The sequence below is a fragment of the Pleurodeles waltl genome, chromosome 3_1, assembly GCF_031143425.1.
Source record: "Pleurodeles waltl isolate 20211129_DDA chromosome 3_1, aPleWal1.hap1.20221129, whole genome shotgun sequence".
Lineage (NCBI taxonomy): Eukaryota > Metazoa > Chordata > Amphibia > Caudata > Salamandridae > Pleurodeles > Pleurodeles waltl.
The window spans coordinates 945,157,058-945,176,433 of record NC_090440.1 but is presented as its reverse complement, the minus strand read 5'-3'; positions in this window follow the sequence as shown (position 1 = coordinate 945,176,433).

Here is a 19,376-nt window from a genome sequence, read left to right as displayed (position 1 = left end):
TAACCTAGTCACCCCAGGCCCCGCCCAAGCCCAGCCGCAACATAGTGGCATCCAAAGATTCCCAGCTCACCGTGTCGAAGGCTTTTTCAAAATCCACCGACACTACCATATCTGTCGGATTAGGGGGATGAACATCATCATAGAGCAGGGAGTATAACCTACGGAGGATATTGGAAGTGCTGTGGGTTGGAATGAACCCACTCTGGTCCCCATGGATGAGGGTATTCATGTGGGGCAGCAGTCTTGCGGCAAGGGCTTTACTAAGGATTTTAAAATCAGTGTTGAGCATGGACAGAGGTCTAAAGTCGGTAACCTCCTGTCGGCCTGTGTAGACTTGGGTAATGGGATCACTATGGCTTCCCAGGTCATGGCCGGCAACAGTTTGGTCACATAGGCTTCAGCATACATCTCCGCCAGTCTAGGAGCCAGGACATCACAGCCCAATTTATAGGACTCCCAGGACAAGCCATTGGCACCCGGGGTCTTACCCGCTGCTAGTGTTTTAATGGCTGCCTTAATCTCCCCTACGGAGATCTGTACACCCAACCCCTCCCTGTCCTCGTCAGTCAGAACATTCTGAGGCAGTGCAGACAGGAAGCTCTCCCTCACAGTAGCTGAGTCCACATTAATGGGGCTATACAAGGATTTATAGTAAGCAGTGAACTCAGCACTGATCTGAGTAGGTGTGTAAATAATGTTTCCCTCCCTAGTGAATAGGTGGGTGATCGGTGCCATGCCAGTAGCCTCCCCGCTTTCCCTTCCACATCATGCACTTTGGCCATGTAGGTCCTATAGTCATGACATCTAAGGCATTTGAGCGCCGATGAGTATTTCTCCCTGAGCTCCAGTAGTTTTGCCTGTGCTTCTGGTGAACCATCTAGGTCATTGTCACTTTTATGTGAGGTCCCGTCGGATGCCCACCATTTGCCCAAGGCAATGGCCCCGCACCACCACTCCCATTCAATGCCTCTACTGGACGCTGACTCCTGATTCAGTGTCAAATCTTCCCTCGACCTTTTTAGTAGTGCTGTGCGATGTACATCATCTTCCAATGCTGCTGGGTGCAAGTGCCACGTCGAGACAGGTTGATGAGTCTCCATCGTGGTTAGATGGATCAACAGTGGACTATGATCAGACACAGTCCGGTCTAAGTATTCAGAGTGTATAGCTGATCCGCTAAGAGAGGCAGAGCAGAGCATTCTATCTATTCTGGTGTGCACATGGTAGAGGTGGGAATAGTATGAGTAGTCTCTACCAAGAGAGTTCTGAAGGTGCCAGATATCCACCAGGTCCCAATGGGAGATCCAGGTCGACATGCCCTTGACCACTCTGACAGTGGCTGCCCCCCGCAGCGGGCGGTACAACGGTCCAGGTCAGGGTCCAGTACCCCATTGAAGTCTCCCCCAAGTAAGAATGGATTAGTAAAACGTGATGTGTGTAGGAACTGAAGTTGGACCTGATTCAGGGCATATATGCTGCCTAGGACCAACGGCCTGCTATACATGGCCCCTTCACCAATACATATTGGCCCTCCTTATCTATGTCAATATTAGTGGGTTCATAGGGGACACCTGCTCTCACCCACACCGTTGCCCCTCTTGCATAGGACTAGTATGTGGTTGCAAACAACTGCCCCCGCCAACGCCGCCGAAGGCGATCTGTTTCCACTTGGATGTGGTGAGATTCCTGTAACATGGCAATCTGTACCCCGTGCGCTTCATATAGGAAAGTATCTTGTGTCGTTTTGCAATCGAACCCATACCCCTGACATTCCAAGACAGTATTTTAGAAAAAGGACGTGTCGCAGACATATCCTCTAAGAGGGCCACCAGGGAGCATGTACCTCCTTCCCACGCAGCTCCCTGTTGACCATTGCAATAGCACATCGCATATCTCTAAGAGACCACAGGCTAAAACAGGCAATACTAACAATCCCCAACTCCCCATCCCAAGAGCAGACAAGCAACTGCTGCCCGCCCAAACCAGAACAACAGTATATGAACAAGTGATGTCATCATCTGACTGGATTGTCCGGCAGGTGATCTGGGGGTGGTCCCGGAGCGCAAAAGTGGTCCACTAGTGCCCCAACCGGCCCGCCTCTGAGCCGTATGGGAGCAACAGGGCTAAGAGTATGTAGGCTCCCTGGACTCAAATGATGTCATCTGACGTCTGAGGTGTCACGTGGGGTAGGCCCTCCACCACACTAGACAATGATTCTACATTTGTGGAGTCCTCCCCATTCAAAGACTCAGATCTCTGGCTGTCTTGGAGCTTGGAGCCTCCGTCAGGGAGGCTACCGTCTGTAGCGCAGCTCTCTTCCCCTGGTGCGCCTGTTGGCTTGTGGGTTTTGTCACCTGGCTGTCACCCAGAGAGTCTCTGATGTGTCTTCTCTTGCCATGGCGTCAAGGTTGTTTGCGTTCCATTTGTTTGGGGCCTGTAGTGCCCGCTCGGTAGGACTCAAGCCATGCCCACGCTTCATCAGGTTCCTGAAAGAAGTGTGTGGTGCCATCTAATATAATCTTCAACTTGGATGGGAACAGCAAAGCATATCGGAGTCCCTCCTCCCGCAGGGCTCGTTTCACCCCCAGGAAGGTGGCTCGTTGAGATTGGACCGCCAATGTAAAGTCTGGGGAAAAGGTGGCACGACCATCTTCCACCTGGAAGGGGCCCGTCTCGTGGGCCACCTGCACCAGCAGGTCACGGTCTCAGTAACGTAGAAGCTTTGCCACTATCGGTCAGGATGGTCTTCCCGGCTCTGGCCTATGAGTCGGGACTTGGTGCACTCTTTTCAGGGCAAAGAAGGGAGTGAGGGGACGTTTGTTCATAATGTTGTGCAGCCAGGTCTCTAGGTAGGCCACTGCATCAGCGCCCTCAACGCCCTCTGGCATTCCAACAATTCATATATTATTGCGCCGACTGTGGCCCTCAGCATCCTCCATGTGACGTTCCAATACCTGAACCCGCTCAGAGAGGCATGTGACCTGAACCTGGAGGGCCCAGTGTGCGTGCTGCAGCTTCTCCAGGGATGTTTAACCCCTTCGCTGCCAGGCCTTTTCCCCCTCCTGTGCCAGGCCTTTTTTTGCCTATTTGGGGCAGTTCGCGCTTAGGCCCTCATAACTTTTTGTCCACATAAGCTAACCAAGCCAAATTTGCGTCCTTTTTTTCCAACATCCTAGGGATTCTAGAGGTACCCAGACTTTGTGGGTTCCCTTGAAGGAGGCCAAGAAATTGGCCAAAATACAGTGAAAATTTCGTTTTTTTCAAAAAAATTGGAAAAAGTGGCTGCAGAAGAAGGCTTGTGGATTTCCCCCTGAAAATGGAATCAACAAAGGGTTTGCAGTGCTAAACTCAGCAGCTTCCTAGCTTTCAGGAAGAGGCAGACTTGAATCAGAAAACCCAATTTTTCAACACAATTTTGGCATTTTACTGGGGCATACCCCATTTTTGCAATTTTTTGTGCTTTCAGCCTCCTTCCAGTCAGTGACAGGAATGGGCATGAAACCAATGCTGGATCCCAGAAACCTAACCATTTCTGAAAAATAGACAAAATTCTGAATTCAGCAAGGGGTCATTTGTGTAGATCCTACAAGGGTTTCCTACAGAAAATAACAACTGAAAAAGAAAAATATTGAAATTGAGGTGAAAAAAACATAAATGTTTCTCTACGTTTTACTCTGTAACTTTTCCCTGCAATGCCAGATTATCGAAAGCAATATACCGTTACGTCTGCTGGACTCCTCTGGTTGCGGGGATATATAGGGCTTGTAGGTTCATCAAGAACCCAAGGAACCCAGAGCCAATAAATGAGCTGCACCCTGACGTGCGTTTTCATTCTATATCGGGTATACAGCAATTCATTTGCTGAAATATAAAGAGTAAAAAATTGCTATCAAGAAAACCTTTGCATTTCCAAAAAGGGCACAAGATAAGGTGCTGAGGAGCAGTGGTTATTTGCACATCTCTGAATTCCGGGGTGACCATACAAGCATGTGAATAATAGGGAATTTCTCAAATAGATGTCTTTTTTACACACTCTCCTATATTTGGAAGGAAAAAATGTAGAGAAAGGCAAGGGGCAATAGCACTTGTTTTGCTAATCTATGTTCCCCCAAGTCTCCCGATAAAAATGATACCTCACTTGCGTGGGTAGGCCTAGCGCCGGCACAGGAAACACCCCAAAGCGCAACGTGGACACATCCTAAATTTTGGAAAAAAACAGAGGTGTTTTTTGCGAAGTGCCTACCTGTAGATTTTGGCCTCCAGCTCAGCCGGCACCTAGGGAAACCTACCAAACCTGTGCATTTCTGAAAACTAGAGACCTAGGGGAATCCAAGGAGGGCTGACTTGCGGGGCTCGGACCAGGTTCTGTTACCCAGAATCCTTTGCAAACCTCAAAATTTGGCTAAAAAAACACATGTTCCTCACATTTCTGTGGCAGAAAGTTCTGGAATCTGAGAGGAGCTACAAATTTCCTTCCACCCAGCGTTCCCCCAAGTCTCCCGATAAAAATGATACCTCACTTGCGTGGGTAGGCCTAGCGCCGGCGACAGGAAACACCCCAAAGCGCAACGTGGACACATCCTAAATTTTGGGAAAAAACAGAGGTGTTTTTTGCGAAGTGCCTCCCTGTAGATTTTGGCCTCTAGCTCAGCCGGCACCTAGGGAAACCTACCAAACCTGTGCATTTCTGAAAACTAGAGACCTAGGGGAATCCAAGGAGGGCTGACTTGCGGGGCTCGGACCAGGTTCTGTTACCCAGAATCCTTTGCAAAGCTCAAAATTTGGCTAAAAAAACACATGTTCCTCACATTTCTGTGGCAGAAAGTTCTGGAATCTGAGAGGAGCTACAAATTTCCTTCCACCCAGCGTTCCCCCAAGTCTCCCGATAAAAATGATACCTCACTTGCGTGGGTAGGCCTAGCGCCGGCGACAGGAAACACCCCAAAGCGCAACGTGGACACATCCTAAATTTTGGGAAAAAACAGAGGTGTTTTTTGCGAAGTGCCTCCCTGTAGATTTTGGCCTCTAGCTCAGCCGGCACCTAGGGAAACCTACCAAACCTGTGCATTTCTGAAAACTAGAGACCTAGGGGAATCCAAGGAGGGCTGACTTGCGGGGCTCGGACCAGGTTCTGTTACCCAGAATCCTTTGCAAACCTCAAAATTTGGCTAAAAAAACACATGTCCCTCACATTTCTGTGGCAGAAAGTTCTGGAATCTGAGAGGAGTTACAAATTTCCTTCCACCCAGCGTTCCCCCAAGTCTCCCGATAAAAATGATACCTCACTTGCGTGGGTAGGCCTAGCGCCGGCGACAGGAAACACCCCAAAGCGCAACGTGGACACATCCTAAATTTTGGAAAAAAACAGAGGAGCTTTTTGCGAAGTGCCTACCTGTAGATTTTGGCCTCTAGCTCAGCCGGCACCTAGGGAAACCTACCAAACCTGTGCATTTCTGAAAACTAGAGACCTAGGGGAATCCAAGGAGGGCTTACTTGCGGGGCTCGGACCAGGTTCTGTTACCCAGAATCCTTTGTAAAACTCAAAATTTGGCTAAAAAACACATGTCCCTCACATTTCTGTGGCAGAAAGTTCTGGAATCTGAGAGGAGCTACAAATTTCCTTCCACACAGCGTTCCCCCCAGTCTCCCGATAAAAATGATACCTCACTTGCGTGGGTAGGCCTAGCGCCGGCGACAGGAAACACCCCAAAGCGCAACGTGGACACATCCTAAATTTTGGAAAAAAACAGAGGGGTTTTTTGCGAAGTGCCTACCTGTAGATTTTGGCCTCTAGCTCAGCCGGCACCTAGGGAAACCTACCAAACCTGTGCATTTCTGAAAACTAGAGACCTAGGGGAATCCAAGGAAGGCTGACTTGCGGGGCTCGGACCAGGTTCTGTTACCCAGAATCCTTTGCAAACCTCAAAATTTGGCTAAAAAAACACATGTCCCTCACATTTCTGAGGCAGAAAGTTCTGGAATCTGAGAGGAGCTACAAATTTCCTTCCACCCAGCGTTCCCCCAAGACTCCCTATAAAAATGATACCTCACTTGCGTGGGTAGGCCTAGCGCCGGCGACAGGAAACACCCCAAAGCGCAACGTGGACACATCCTAAATTTTGGGGAAAAACAGAGGTGTTTTTTGCGAAGTGCCTACCTGTAGATTTTGGCCTCTAGCTCAGCCGGCACCTAAGGAAACCTACCAAACCTGTGCATTTCTGAAAACTAGAGACCTAGGGGAATCCAAGGAGGGCTGACTTGCAGGGCTCGGACCAGGTTCTGTTACCCAGAATCCTTTGCAAACCTCAAAATTTGGCTAAAAAAACACATGTCCCTCACATTTCTGTGCCAGAAAGTTCTGGAATCTGAGAGGAGCTACAAATTTCCTTCCACCCAGCATTCCCCCAAGTCTCCCGATAAAAATGATACCTCACTTGCGTGGGTAGGCCTAGCGCCGGCGACAGGAAACACCCCAAAGCGCAACGTGGACACATCCTAAATTTTGGAAAAAAACAGAGGTGTTTTTTGCGAAGATACTACCTGTAGATTTTGGCCTCTAGCTCAGCCGGCACCTAGGGAAACCTACCAAACCTGTGCATTTCTGAAAACTAGAGACCTAGGGGAATCCAAGGAGGGCTGACTTGCGGGGCTCGGACCAGGTTCTGTTACCCAGAATCCTTTGCAAACCTCAAAATTTGGCTAAAAAAACACATGTTCCTCACATTTCTGTGGCAGAAAGTTCTGGAATCTGAGAGGAGCTACAAATTTCCTTCCACCCAGCGTTCCCCCAAGTCTCCCGATAAAAATGATACCTCACTTGCGTGGGTAGGCATAGCGCCGGCGACAAGAAACACCCCAAAGCGCAACGTGGAACATCCTAAATTTTGGGAAAAAACAGAGGTGTTTTTTGCGAAGTGCCTACCTGTAGATTTTGGCCTCTAGCTCAGCCGGCACCTAGGGAAACCTACCAAACCTGTGCATTTCTGAAAACTAGAGACCTAGGGGAATCTAAGGAGGGCTGACTTGCGGGGCTCGGACCAGGTTCTGTTATCCAGAATCCTTTGCAAACCTCAAAATTTGGCTAAAAAAACACATGTCCCTCACATTTCTGTGGCAGAAAGTTCTGGAATCTGAGAGGAGCTACAAATTTCCTTCCACCCAGCGTTCCCCCAAGTCTCCCGATAAAAATGATACCTCACTTGCGTGGGTAGGCCTAGCGCCGGCGACAGGAAACACCCCAAAGCGCAACATGGACACATCCTAAATTTTGGGAAAAAACAGAGGTGTTTTTTGCGAAGTGCCTACCTGTAGGTTTTGGCCCCTAGCTCAGCCGGCACCTAGGGAAACCTACCAAACCTGTGCATTTCTGAAAACTAGAGACCTAGGGGAATCCAAGGAGGGCTGACTTGCGGGGCTTGGACCAGGTTCTGTTACCCAGAATCCTTTGCAAACCTCAAAATTTGGCTAAAAAAAACACATGTCCCTCACATTTTTGTGGCAGAAAGTTCTGGAATCTGAGAGGAGCTACAAATTTCCTTCCACCCAGCGTTCCCCCAAGTCTCCCGATAAAAATGATACCTCACTTGCGTGGGTAGGCCTAGCGCCGGCACAGGAAACACTCCAAAGCGCAACGTGGACACATCCTAAATTTTGGAAAAAAACAGAGGTGTTTTTTGCGAAGTGCCTACCTGTAGATTTTGGCCTCTAGCTCAGCCGGCACCTAGGGAAACCTACCAAACCTGTGCATTTCTGAAAACTAGAGACCTAGGGGAATCCAAGGAGGGCTGACTTGCGGGGCTCGGACCAGGTTCTGTTACCCAGAATCCTTTGCAAACCTCAAAATTTGGCTAAAAAAACACATGTCCCTCACATTTCTGTGGCAGAAAGTTCTGGAATCTGAGAGGAGCTACAAATTTCCTTCCACCCAGCGTTCCCCCAAGTCTCCCGATAAAAATGATACCTCACTTGCGTGGGTAGGCTTAGCGCCGGCGACAGGAAACACCCCAAAGCGCAACGTGGACACATCCTAAATTTTGGAAAAAAACAGAGGATTTTTTTGCGAAGTGCCTACCTGTAGATTTTGGCCTCTAGCTCAGCCGGCACCTAGGGAAACCTACCAAACCTGTGCATTTCTGAAAACTAGAGACCTAGGGGAATCCAAGGAGGGCTGACTTGCGGGGCTCGGACCAGGTTCTGTTACCCAGAATCCTTTGCAAACCTCAAAATTTGGCTAAAAAAACACATGTTTCTCACATTTCTGTGGCAGAAAGTTCTGGAATCTGAGAGGAGCTACAAATTTCCTTCCACCCAGCGTTCCCCCAAGTCTCCCGATAAAAATGATACCTCACTTGCGTGGGTAGGCCTAGCGCCGGCGACAGGAAACACCCCAAAGCGCAACGTGGACACATCCTAAATTTTGGGAAAAAACAGAGGTGTTTTTTGCGAAGTGTCTACCTGTAGATTTTGGCCTCTAGCTCAGCCGGCACATAGGGAAACCTACCAAACCTGTGCATTTCTGAAAACTAGAGACCTAGGGGAATCCAAGGAGGGCTGACTTGCGGGGCTCGGACCAGGTTCTGTTACCCAGAATCCTTTGCAAACCTCAAAATTTGGCTAAAAAAACACATGTCCCTCACATTTCTGTGGCAGAAAGTTCTGGAATCTGAGAGGAGCTACAAATTTCCTTCCACCTAGCGTTCCCCCAAGTCTCCCGATAAAAATGATACCTCACTTGCGTGGGTAGGCCTAGCGCCGGCGACAGGAAACACCCCAAAGCGCAACGTGGACACATCCTAAATTTTGGAAAAAAACAGAGGTGCTTTTTGCGAAGTGCCTACCTGTAGATTTTGGCCTCTAGCTCAGCCGGCACCTAGGGAAACCTACCAAACCTGTGCATTTCTGAAAACTAGAGACCTAGGGGAATCCAAGGAGGGCTGACTTGCGGGGCTCGGACCAGGTTCTGTTACCCAGAATCCTTTGCAAACCTCAAAATTTGGCTAAAAAACACATGTCCCTCACATTTCTGTGGCAGAAAGTTCTGGAATCTGAGAGGAGCTACAAATTTCCTTCCACCCAGCGTTCCCCCAAGTCTCCCGATAAAAATGATACCTCACTTGCGTGGGTAGGCCTAGCGCCGGCGACAGGAAACACCCCAAAGCGCAACGTGGACACATCCTAAATTTTGGAAAAAAACAGAGGGGTTTTTTGCGAAGTGCCTACCTGTAGATTTTGGCCTCTAGCTCAGCCGGCACCTAGGGAAACCTACCAAACCTGTGCATTTCTGAAAACTAGAGACCTAGGGGAATCCAAGGAAGGCTGACTTGCGGGGCTCGGACCAGGTTCTGTTACCCAGAATCCTTTGCAAACCTCAAAATTTGGCTAAAAAAACACATGTCCCTCACATTTCTGTGGCAGAAAGTTCTGGAATCTGAGAGGAGCTACAAATTTCCTTCCACCCAGCGTTCCCCCAAGTCTCCCGATAAAAATGATACCTCACTTGCGTGGGTAGGCCTAGCGCCGGCGACAGGAAACACCCCAAAGCGCAACGTGGACACATCCTAAATTTTGGGGAAAAACAGAGGTGTTTTTTGCGAAGTGCCTACCTGTAGATTTTGGCCTCTAGCTCAGTCGGCACCTAGGGAAACCTACCAAACCTGTGCATTTCTGAAAACTAGAGACCTAGGGGAATCCAAGGAGGGCTGACTTGCAGGGCTCGGACCAGGTTCTGTTACCCAGAATCCTTTGCAAACCTCAAAATTTGGCTAAAAAAACACATGTCCCTCACATTTCTGTAGCAGAAAGTTCTGGAATCTGAGAGGAGCTACAAATTTCCTTCCACCCAGCGTTCCCCCAAGTCTCCTGATAAAAATGATACCTCACTTGCGTGGGTAGGCCTAGCGCCGGCGACAGGAAACACCCCAAAGCGCAACATGGACACATCCTAAATTTTGGGAAAAAACAGAGGTGTTTTTTTGCGAAGTGCCTACCTGTAGATTTTGGCCCCTAGCTCAGCCGGCACCTAGGGAAACCTACCAAACCTGTGCATTTCTGAAAACTAGAGACCTAGGGGAATCCAAGGAGGGCTGACTTGCGGGGCTTGGACCAGGTTCTGTTACCCAGAATCCTTTGCAAACCTCAAAATTTGGCTAAAAAAACACATGTCCCTCACATTTTTGTGGCAGAAAGTTCTGGAATCTGAGAGGAGCTACAAATTTCCTTCCACCCAGCGTTCCCCCAAGTCTCCCGATAAAAATGATACCTCACTTGCGTGGGTAGGCCTAGCGCCGGCACAGGAAACACCCCAAAGCGCAACGTGGACACATCCTAAATTTTGGAAAAAAACAGAGGTGTTTTTTGCGAAGTGCCTACCTGTAGATTTTGGCCTCTAGCTCAGCCGGCACCTAGGGAAACCTACCAAACCTGTGCATTTCTGAAAACTAGAGACCTAGGGGAATCCAAGGAGGGCTGACTTGCGGGGCTCGGACCAGGTTCTGTTACCCAGAATCCTTTGCAAACCTCAAAATTTGGCTAAAAAAACACATGTCCCTCACATTTCTGTGGCAGAAAGTTCTGGAATCTGAGAGGAGCTACAAATTTCCTTGCACCCAGCGTTCCCCCAAGTCTCCCGATAAAAATGATACCTCACTTGCGTGGGTAGGCATAGCGCCGGCGACAAGAAACACCCCAAAGCGCAACGTGGAACATCCTAAATTTTGGGAAAAAACAGAGGTGTTTTTTGCGAAGTGCCTACCTGTAGATTTTGGCCTCTAGCTCAGCCGGCACCTAGGGAAACCTACCAAACCTGTGCATTTCTGAAAACTAGAGACCTAGGGGAATCTAAGGAGGGCTGACTTGCGGGGCTCGGACCAGGTTCTGTTACCCAGAATCCTTTGCAAACCTCAAAATTTGGCTAAAAAAACACATGTCCCTCACATTTCTGTGGCAGAAAGTTCTGGAATCTGAGAGGAGCTACAAATTTCCTTCCACCCAGCGTTCCCCCAAGTCTCCCGATAAAAATGATACCTCACTTGCGTGGGTAGGCCTAGCGCCGGCGACAGGAAACACCCCAAAGCGCAACATGGACACATCCTAAATTTTGGGAAAAAACAGAGGTGTTTTTTGCGAAGTGCCTACCTGTAGATTTTGGCCCCTAGCTCAGCCGGCACCTAGGGAAACCTACCAAACCTGTGCATTTCTGAAAACTAGAGACCTAGGGGAATCCAAGGAGGGCTGACTTGCGGGGCTTGGACCAGGTTCTGTTACCCAGAATCCTTTGCAAACCTCAAAATTTGGCTAAAAAAACACATGTCCCTCACATTTTTGTGGCAGAAAGTTCTGGAATCTGAGAGGAGCTACAAATTTCCTTCCACCCAGCGTTCCCCCAAGTCTCCCGATAAAAATGATACCTCACTTGCGTGGGTAGGCCTAGCGCCGGCACAGGAAACACCCCAAAGCGCAACATGGACACATCCTAAATTTTGGAAAAAAACAGAGGTGTTTTTTGCGAAGTGCCTACCTGTAGATTTTGGCCTCTAGCTCAGCCGGCACCTAGGGAAACCTACCAAACCTGTGCATTTCTGAAAACTAGAGACCTAGGGGAATCCAAGGAGGGCTGACTTGCGGGGCTCGGACCAGGTTCTGTTACCCAGAATCCTTTGCAAACCTCAAAATTTGGCTAAAAAAACACATGTCCCTCACATTTCTGTGGCAGAAAGTTCTGGAATCTGAGAGGAGCTACGAATTTCCTTCCACCCAGCGTTCCCCCAAGTCTCCCGATAAAAATGATACCTCACTTGCGTGGGTAGGCCTAGCGCCGGCGACAGGAAACACCCCAAAGCGCAACGTGGACACATCCTAAATTTTGGAAAAAAACAGAGGATTTTTTTGCGAAGTGCCTACCTGTAGATTTTGGCCTCTAGCTCAGCCGGCACCTAGGGAAACCTACCAAACCTGTGCATTTCTGAAAACTAGAGACCTAGGGGAATCCAAGGAGGGCTGACTTGCGGGGCTCGGACCAGGTTCTGTTACCCAGAATCCTTTGCAAACCTCAAAATTTGGCTAAAAAAACACATGTTCCTCACATTTCTGTGGCAGAAAGTTCTGGAATCTGAGAGGAGCTACAAATTTCCTTCCACCCAGCGTTCCCCCAAGTCTCCCGATAAAAATGATACCTCACTTGCGTGGGTAGGCCTAGCGCCGGCGACAGGAAACACCCCAAAGCGCAACGTGGACACATCCTAAATTTTGGGAAAAAACAGAGGTGTTTTTTGCGAAGTGTCTACCTGTAGATTTTGGCCTCTAGCTCAGCCGGCACCTAGGGAAACCTACCAAACCTGTGCATTTCTGAAAACTAGAGACCTAGGGGAATCCAAGGAGGGCTGACTTGCGGGGCTCGGACCAGGTTCTGTTACCCAGAATCCTTTGCAAACCTCAAAATTTGGCTAAAAAAACACATGTCCCTCACATTTCTGTGGCAGAAAGTTCTGGAATCTGAGAGGAGCTTCAAATTTCCTTCCACCTAGCGTTCCCCCAAGTCTCCCGATAAAAATGATACCTCACTTGCGTGGGTAGGCCTAGCGCCGGCGACAGGAAACACCCCAAAGCGCAACGTGGACACATCCTAAATTTTGGAAAAAAACAGAGGTGCTTTTTGCGAAGTGCCTACCTGTAGATTTTGGCCTCTAGCTCAGCCGGCACCTAGGGAAACCTACCAAACCTGTGCATTTCTGAAAACTAGAGACCAAGGGGAATCCAAGGAGGGCTGACTTGCGGGGCTCGGACCATGTTCTGTTACCCAGAATCCTTTGCAAACCTCAAAATTTGGCTAAAAAAACACATGTCCCTCACATTTCTGTGGCAGAAAGTTCTGGAATCTGAGAGGAGCTACAAATTTCCTTCCACCCAGCGTTCCCCCAAGTCTCCCGATAAAAATGATACCTCACTTGCGTGGGTAGGCCTAGCGCCGGCGACAGGAAACACCCCAAAGCGCAACGTGGACACATCCTAAATTTTGGAAAAAAACAGAGGGGTTTTTTGCGAAGTGCCTACCTGTAGATTTTGGCCTCTAGCTCAGCCGGCACCTAGGGAAACCTACCAAACCTGTGCATTTCTGAAAACTAGAGACCTAGGGGAATCCAAGGAAGGCTGACTTGCGGGGCTCGGACCAGGTTCTGTTACCCAGAATCCTTTGCAAACCTCAAAATTTGGCTAAAAAAACACATGTCCCTCACATTTCTGTGGCAGAAAGTTCTGGAATCTGAGAGGAGCTACAAATTTCCTTCCACCCAGCGTTCCCCCAAGTCTCCTGATAAAAATGATACCTCACTTGCGTGGGTAGGCCTAGCGCCGGCGACAGGAAACACCCCAAAGCGCAACATGGACACATCCTAAATTTTGGAAAAAAACAGAGGTGTTTTTTGCGAAGTGCCTACCTGTAGATTTTGGCCTCTAGCTCAGCCGGCACCTAGGGAAACCTACCAAACCTGTGCATTTCTGAAAACTAGAGACCTAGGGGAATCCAAGGAGGGCTGACTTGCGGGGCTCGGACCAGGTTCTGTTACCCAGAATCCTTTGCAAACCTCAAAATTTGGCTAAAAAAACACATGTCCCTCACATTTCTGTGGCAGAAAGTTCTGGAATCTGAGAGGAGCTACAAATTTCCTTCCACCCAGCGTTCCCCCAAGTCTCCCGATAAAAATGATACCTCACTTGCGTGGGTAGGCCTAGCGCCGGCGACAGGAAACACCCCAAAGCGCAACGTGGACACATCCTAAATTTTGGAAAAAAACAGAGGATTTTTTTGCGAAGTGCCTACCTGTAGATTTTGGCCTCTAGCTCAGCCGGCACCTAGGGAAACCTACCAAACCTGTGCATTTCTGAAAACTAGAGACCTAGGGGAATCCAAGGAGGGCTGACTTGCGGGGCTCGGACCAGGTTCTGTTACCCAGAATCCTTTGCAAACCTCAAAATTTGGCTAAAAAAACACATGTTCCTCACATTTCTGTGGCAGAAAGTTCTGGAATCTGAGAGGAGCTACAAATTTCCTTCCACCCAGCGTTCCCCCAAGTCTCCCGATAAAAATGATACCTCACTTGCGTGGGTAGGCCTAGCGCCGGCGACAGGAAACACCCCAAAGCGCAACGTGGACACATCCTAAATTTTGGGAAAAAACAGAGGTGTTTTTTGCGAAGTGTCTACCTGTAGATTTTGGCCTCTAGCTCAGCCGGCACCTAGGGAAACCTACCAAACCTGTGCATTTCTGAAAACTAGAGACCTAGGGGAATCCAAGGAGGGCTGACTTGCGGGGCTCGGACCAGGTTCTGTTACCCAGAATCCTTTGCAAACCTCAAAATTTGGCTAAAAAAACACATGTCCCTCACATTTCTGTGGCAGAAAGTTCTGGAATCTGAGAGGAGCTACAAATTTCCTTCCACCTAGCGTTCCCCTAAGTCTCCCGATAAAAATGATACCTCACTTGCGTGGGTAGGCCTAGCGCCGGCGACAGGAAACACCCCAAAGCGCAACGTGGACACATCCTAAATTTTGGAAAAAAACAGAGGTGCTTTTTGCGAAGTGCCTACCTGTAGATTTTGGCCTCTAGCTCAGCCGGCACCTAGGGAAACCTACCAAACCTGTGCATTTCTGAAAACTAGAGACCTAGGGGAATCCAAGGAGGGCTGACTTGCGGGGCCCGGACCAGGTTCTGTTACCCAGAATCCTTTGCAAACCTCAAAATTTGGCTAAAAAAACACATGTCCCTCACATTTCTGTGGCAGAAAGTTCTGGAATCTGAGAGGAGCTACAAATTTCCTTCCACCCAGCGTTCCCCCAAGTCTCCCGATAAAAATGATACCTCACTTGCGTGGGTAGGCCTAGCGCCGGCGACAGGAAACACCCCAAAGCGCAACGTGGACACATCCTAAATTTTGGAAAAAAACAGAGGGGTTTTTTGCGAAGTGCCTACCTGTAGATTTTGGCCTCTAGCTCAGCCGGCACCTAGGGAAACCTACCAAACCTGTGCATTTCTGAAAACTAGAGACCTAGGGGAATCCAAGGAAGGCTGACTTGCGGGGCTCGGACCAGGTTCTGTTACCCAGAATCCTTTGCAAGCCTCAAAATTTGGCTAAAAAAACACATGTCCCTCACATTTCTGTGGCAGAAAGTTCTGGAATCTGAGAGGAGCTACAAATTTCCTTCCACCCAGCGTTCCCCCAAGTCTCCCGATAAAAATGATACCTCACTTGCGTGGGAAGGCCTAGCGCCGGCGACAGGAAACACCCCAAAGCGCAACGTGGACACATCCTAAATTTTGGAAAAAAACAGAGGATTTTTTTGCGAAGTGCCTACCTGTAGATTTTGGCCTCTAGCTCAGCCGGCACCTAGGGAAACCTACCAAACCTGTGCATTTCTGAAAACTAGAGACCTAGGGGAATCCAAGGAGGGCTGACTTGCGGGGCTCGGACCAGGTTCTGTTACCCAGAATCCTTTGCAAACCTCAAAATTTGGCTAAAAAAACACATGTTCCTCACATTTCTGTGGCAGAAAGTTCTGGAATCTGAGAGGAGCTACAAATTTCCTTCCACCCAGCGTTCCCCCAAGTCTCCCGATAAAAATGATACCTCACTTGCGTGGGTAGGCCTAGCGCCGGCGACAGGAAACACCCCAAAGCGCAACGTGGACACATCCTAAATTTTGGGAAAAAACAGAGGTGTTTTTTGCGAAGTGTCTACCTGTAGATTTTGGCCTCTAGCTCAGCCGGCACCTAGGGAAACCTACCAAACCTGTGCATTTCTGAAAACTAGAGACCTAGGGGAATCCAAGGAGGGCTGACTTGCGGGGCTCGGACCAGGTTCTGTTACCCAGAATCCTTTGCAAACCTCAAAATTTGGCTAAAAAAACACATGTCCCTCACATTTCTGTGGCAGAAAGTTCTGGAATCTGAGAGGAGCTACAAATTTCCTTCCACCTAGCGTTCCCCCAAGTCTCCCGATAAAAATGATACCTCACTTGCGTGGGTAGGCCTAGCGCCGGCGACAGGAAACACCCCAAAGCGCAACGTGGACACATCCTAAATTTTGGAAAAAAACAGAGGTGCTTTTTGCGAAGTGCCTACCTGTAGATTTTGGCCTCTAGCTCAGCCGGCACCTAGGGAAACCTACCAAACCTGTGCATTTCTGAAAACTAGAGACCTAGGGGAATCCAAGGAGGGCTGACTTGCGGGGCCCGGACCAGGTTCTGTTACCCAGAATCCTTTGCAAACCTCAAAATTTGGCTAAAAAAAACACATGTCCCTCACATTTCTGTGGCAGAAAGTTCTGGAATCTGAGAGGAGCTACAAATTTCCTTCCACCCAGCGTTCCCCCAAGTCTCCCGATAAAAATGATACCTCACTTGCGTGGGTAGGCCTAGCGCCGGCGACAGGAAACACCCCAAAGCGCAACGTGGACACATCCTAAATTTTGGAAAAAAACAGAGGGGTTTTTGCGAAGTGCCTACCTGTAGATTTTGGCCTCTAGCTCAGCCGGCACCTAGGGAAACCTACCAAACCTGTGCATTTCTGAAAACTAGAGACCTAGGGGAATCCAAGGAAGGCTGACTTGCGGGGCTCGGACCAGGTTCTGTTACCCAGAATCCTTTGCAAGCCTCAAAATTTGGCTAAAAAAACACATGTCCCTCACATTTCTGTGGCAGAAAGTTCTGGAATCTGAGAGGAGCTACAAATTTCCTTCCACCCAGCGTTCCCCCAAGTCTCCCGATAAAAATGATACCTCACTTGCGTGGGTAGGCCTAGCGCCGGCGACAGGAAACCCCCCAAAGCGCAACGTGGACACATCCTAAATTTTGGAAAAAAACAGAGGGGTTTTTTGCGAAGTGCCTACCTGTAGATTTTGGCCTCTAGCTCAGCCGGCACCTAGGGAAACCTACCAAACCTGTGCATTTCTGAAAACTAGAGACCTAGGGGAATCCAAGGAGGGCTGACTTGCCGGGCTCGGACCAGGTTCTGTTACCCAGAATCCTTTGCAAACCTCAAAATTTGGCTAAAAAAACACATGTCCCTCACATTTCTGTGGCAGAAAGTTCTGGAATCTGAGAGGAGCTACAAATTTCCTTCCACCCAGCGTTCCCCCAAGTCTCCCGATAAAAATGATACCTCACTTGCGTGGGTAGGCCTAGCGCCGGCGACAGGAAACACCCCAAAGCGCAACGTGGACACATCCTAAATTTTGGAAAAAAACAGAGGTGTTTTTTGCGAAGTGCCTACCTGTAGATTTTGGCCTCTAGCTCAGCCGGCACCTAGGGAAACCTACCAAACCTGTGCATTTCTGAAAACTAGAGACCTAGGGGAATCCAAGGAGGGCTGACTTGCGGGGCTCGGACCAGGTTCTGTTACCCAGAATCCTTTGCAAACCTCAAAATTTGGCTAAAAAAACACATGTCCCTCACATTTCTGTGGCAGAAAGTTCTGGAATCTGAGAGGAGCTACAAATTTCCTTCTACCCAGCGTTCCCCCAAGTCTCCCGATAAAAATGATACCTCACTTGCGTGGGTAGGCCTAGCGCCGGCGACAGGAAACACCACAAAGCGCAACGTGGACACATCCTAAATTTTGGAAAAAAACAGAGGTGTTTTTTGCGAAGTGCCTACCTGTAGATTTTGGCCTCTAGCTCAGCCGGCACCTAGGGAAACCTACCAAACCTGTGCATTTCTGAAAACTAGAGACCTACGGGAATCCAAGGAGGGCTGACTTGCGGGGCTCGGACCAGGTTCTGTTACCCAGAATCCTTTGCAAACCTCAAAATTTGGCTAAAAAAAACACATGTCCCTCACATTTCTGTGGCAGAAAGTTCTGGAATCTGAGAGGAGCTACAAATTTCCTTCCACCCAGCGTTCCCCCAAGTCTCCCGATAAAAATGATACCTCACTTGCGTGGGTAGGCCTAGCGCCGGCGACAGGAAACACCCCAAAGCGCAACGTGGACACATCCTAAATTTTGGGAAAAAACAGAGGTGTTTTTTGCGAAGTGCCTACCTGTAGATTTTGGCCCCTAGCTCAGCCGGCACCTAGGGAAACCTACCAAACCTGTGCATTTCTGAAAACTAGAGACCTAGGGGAATCCAAGGAGGGCTTACTTGCGGGGCTTGGACCAGGTTCTGTTACCCAGAATCCTTTGCAAACCTCAAAATTTGGCTAAAAAAACACATGTCCCTCACATTTTTGTGGCAGAAAGTTCTGGAATCTGAGAGGAGCTACAAATTTCCTTCCACCCAGCGTTCCCCCAAGTCTCCCGATTAAAATGATACCTCACTTGCGTGGGTAGGCCTAGCGCCGGCACAAGAAACACCCCAAAGCGCAACGTGGACACATCCTAAATTTTGGAAAAAAACAGAGGTGTTTTTTGCGAAGTGCCTACCTGTAGATTTTGGCCTCTAGCTCAGCCGGCACCTAGGGAAACCTACCAAACCTGTGCATTTCTGAAAACTAGAGACCTAGGGGAATCCAAGGAGGGCTGACTTGCGGGGCTCGGACCAGGTTCTGTTACCCAGAATCCTTTGCAAACCTCAAAATTTAGCTAAAAAAACACATGTCCCTCACATTTCTGTGGCAGAAAGTTCTGGAATCTGAGAGGAGCTACAAATTTCCTTCCACCCAGCGTTCCCCCAAGTCTCCCGATAAAAATGATACCTCACTTGCGTGGGTAGGCCTAGCGCCGGCGACAGGAAACACCCCAAAGCGCAACGTGGACACATCCTAAATTTTGGAAAAAAACAGAGGATTTTTTTGCGAAGTGCCTACCTGTAGATTTTGGCCTCTAGCTCAGCCGGCACCTAGGGAAACCTACCAAACCTGTGCATTTCTGAAAACTAGAGACCTAGGGGAATCCAAGGAGGGCTGACTTGCGGGGCTCGGACCAGGTTCTGTTACCCAGAATCCTTTGCAAACCTCAAAATTTGGTTAAAAAAACACATGTTCCTCACATTTCTGTGGCAGAAAGTTCTGGAATCTGAGAGGAGCTACAAATTTCCTTCCACCCAGCGTTCCCCCAAGTCTCCCGATAAAAATGATACCTCACTTGCGTGGGTAGGCCTAGCGCCGGCGACAGGAAACACCCCAAAGCGCAAGGTGGACACATCCTAAATTTTGGGAAAAAACAGAGGTGTTTTTTGCGAAGTGCCTACCTGTAGATTTTGGCCTCTAGCTCAGCCAGCACCTAAGGAAACCTACCAAACCTGTGCATTTCTGAAAACTAGAGACCTAGGGGAATCCATGGAGGGCTGACTTGCGGGGCTCGGACCAGGTTCTGTTACCCAGAATCCTTTGCAAACCTCAAAATTTGGCTAAAAAAACACATGTCCCTCACATTTCTGTGGCAGAAAGTT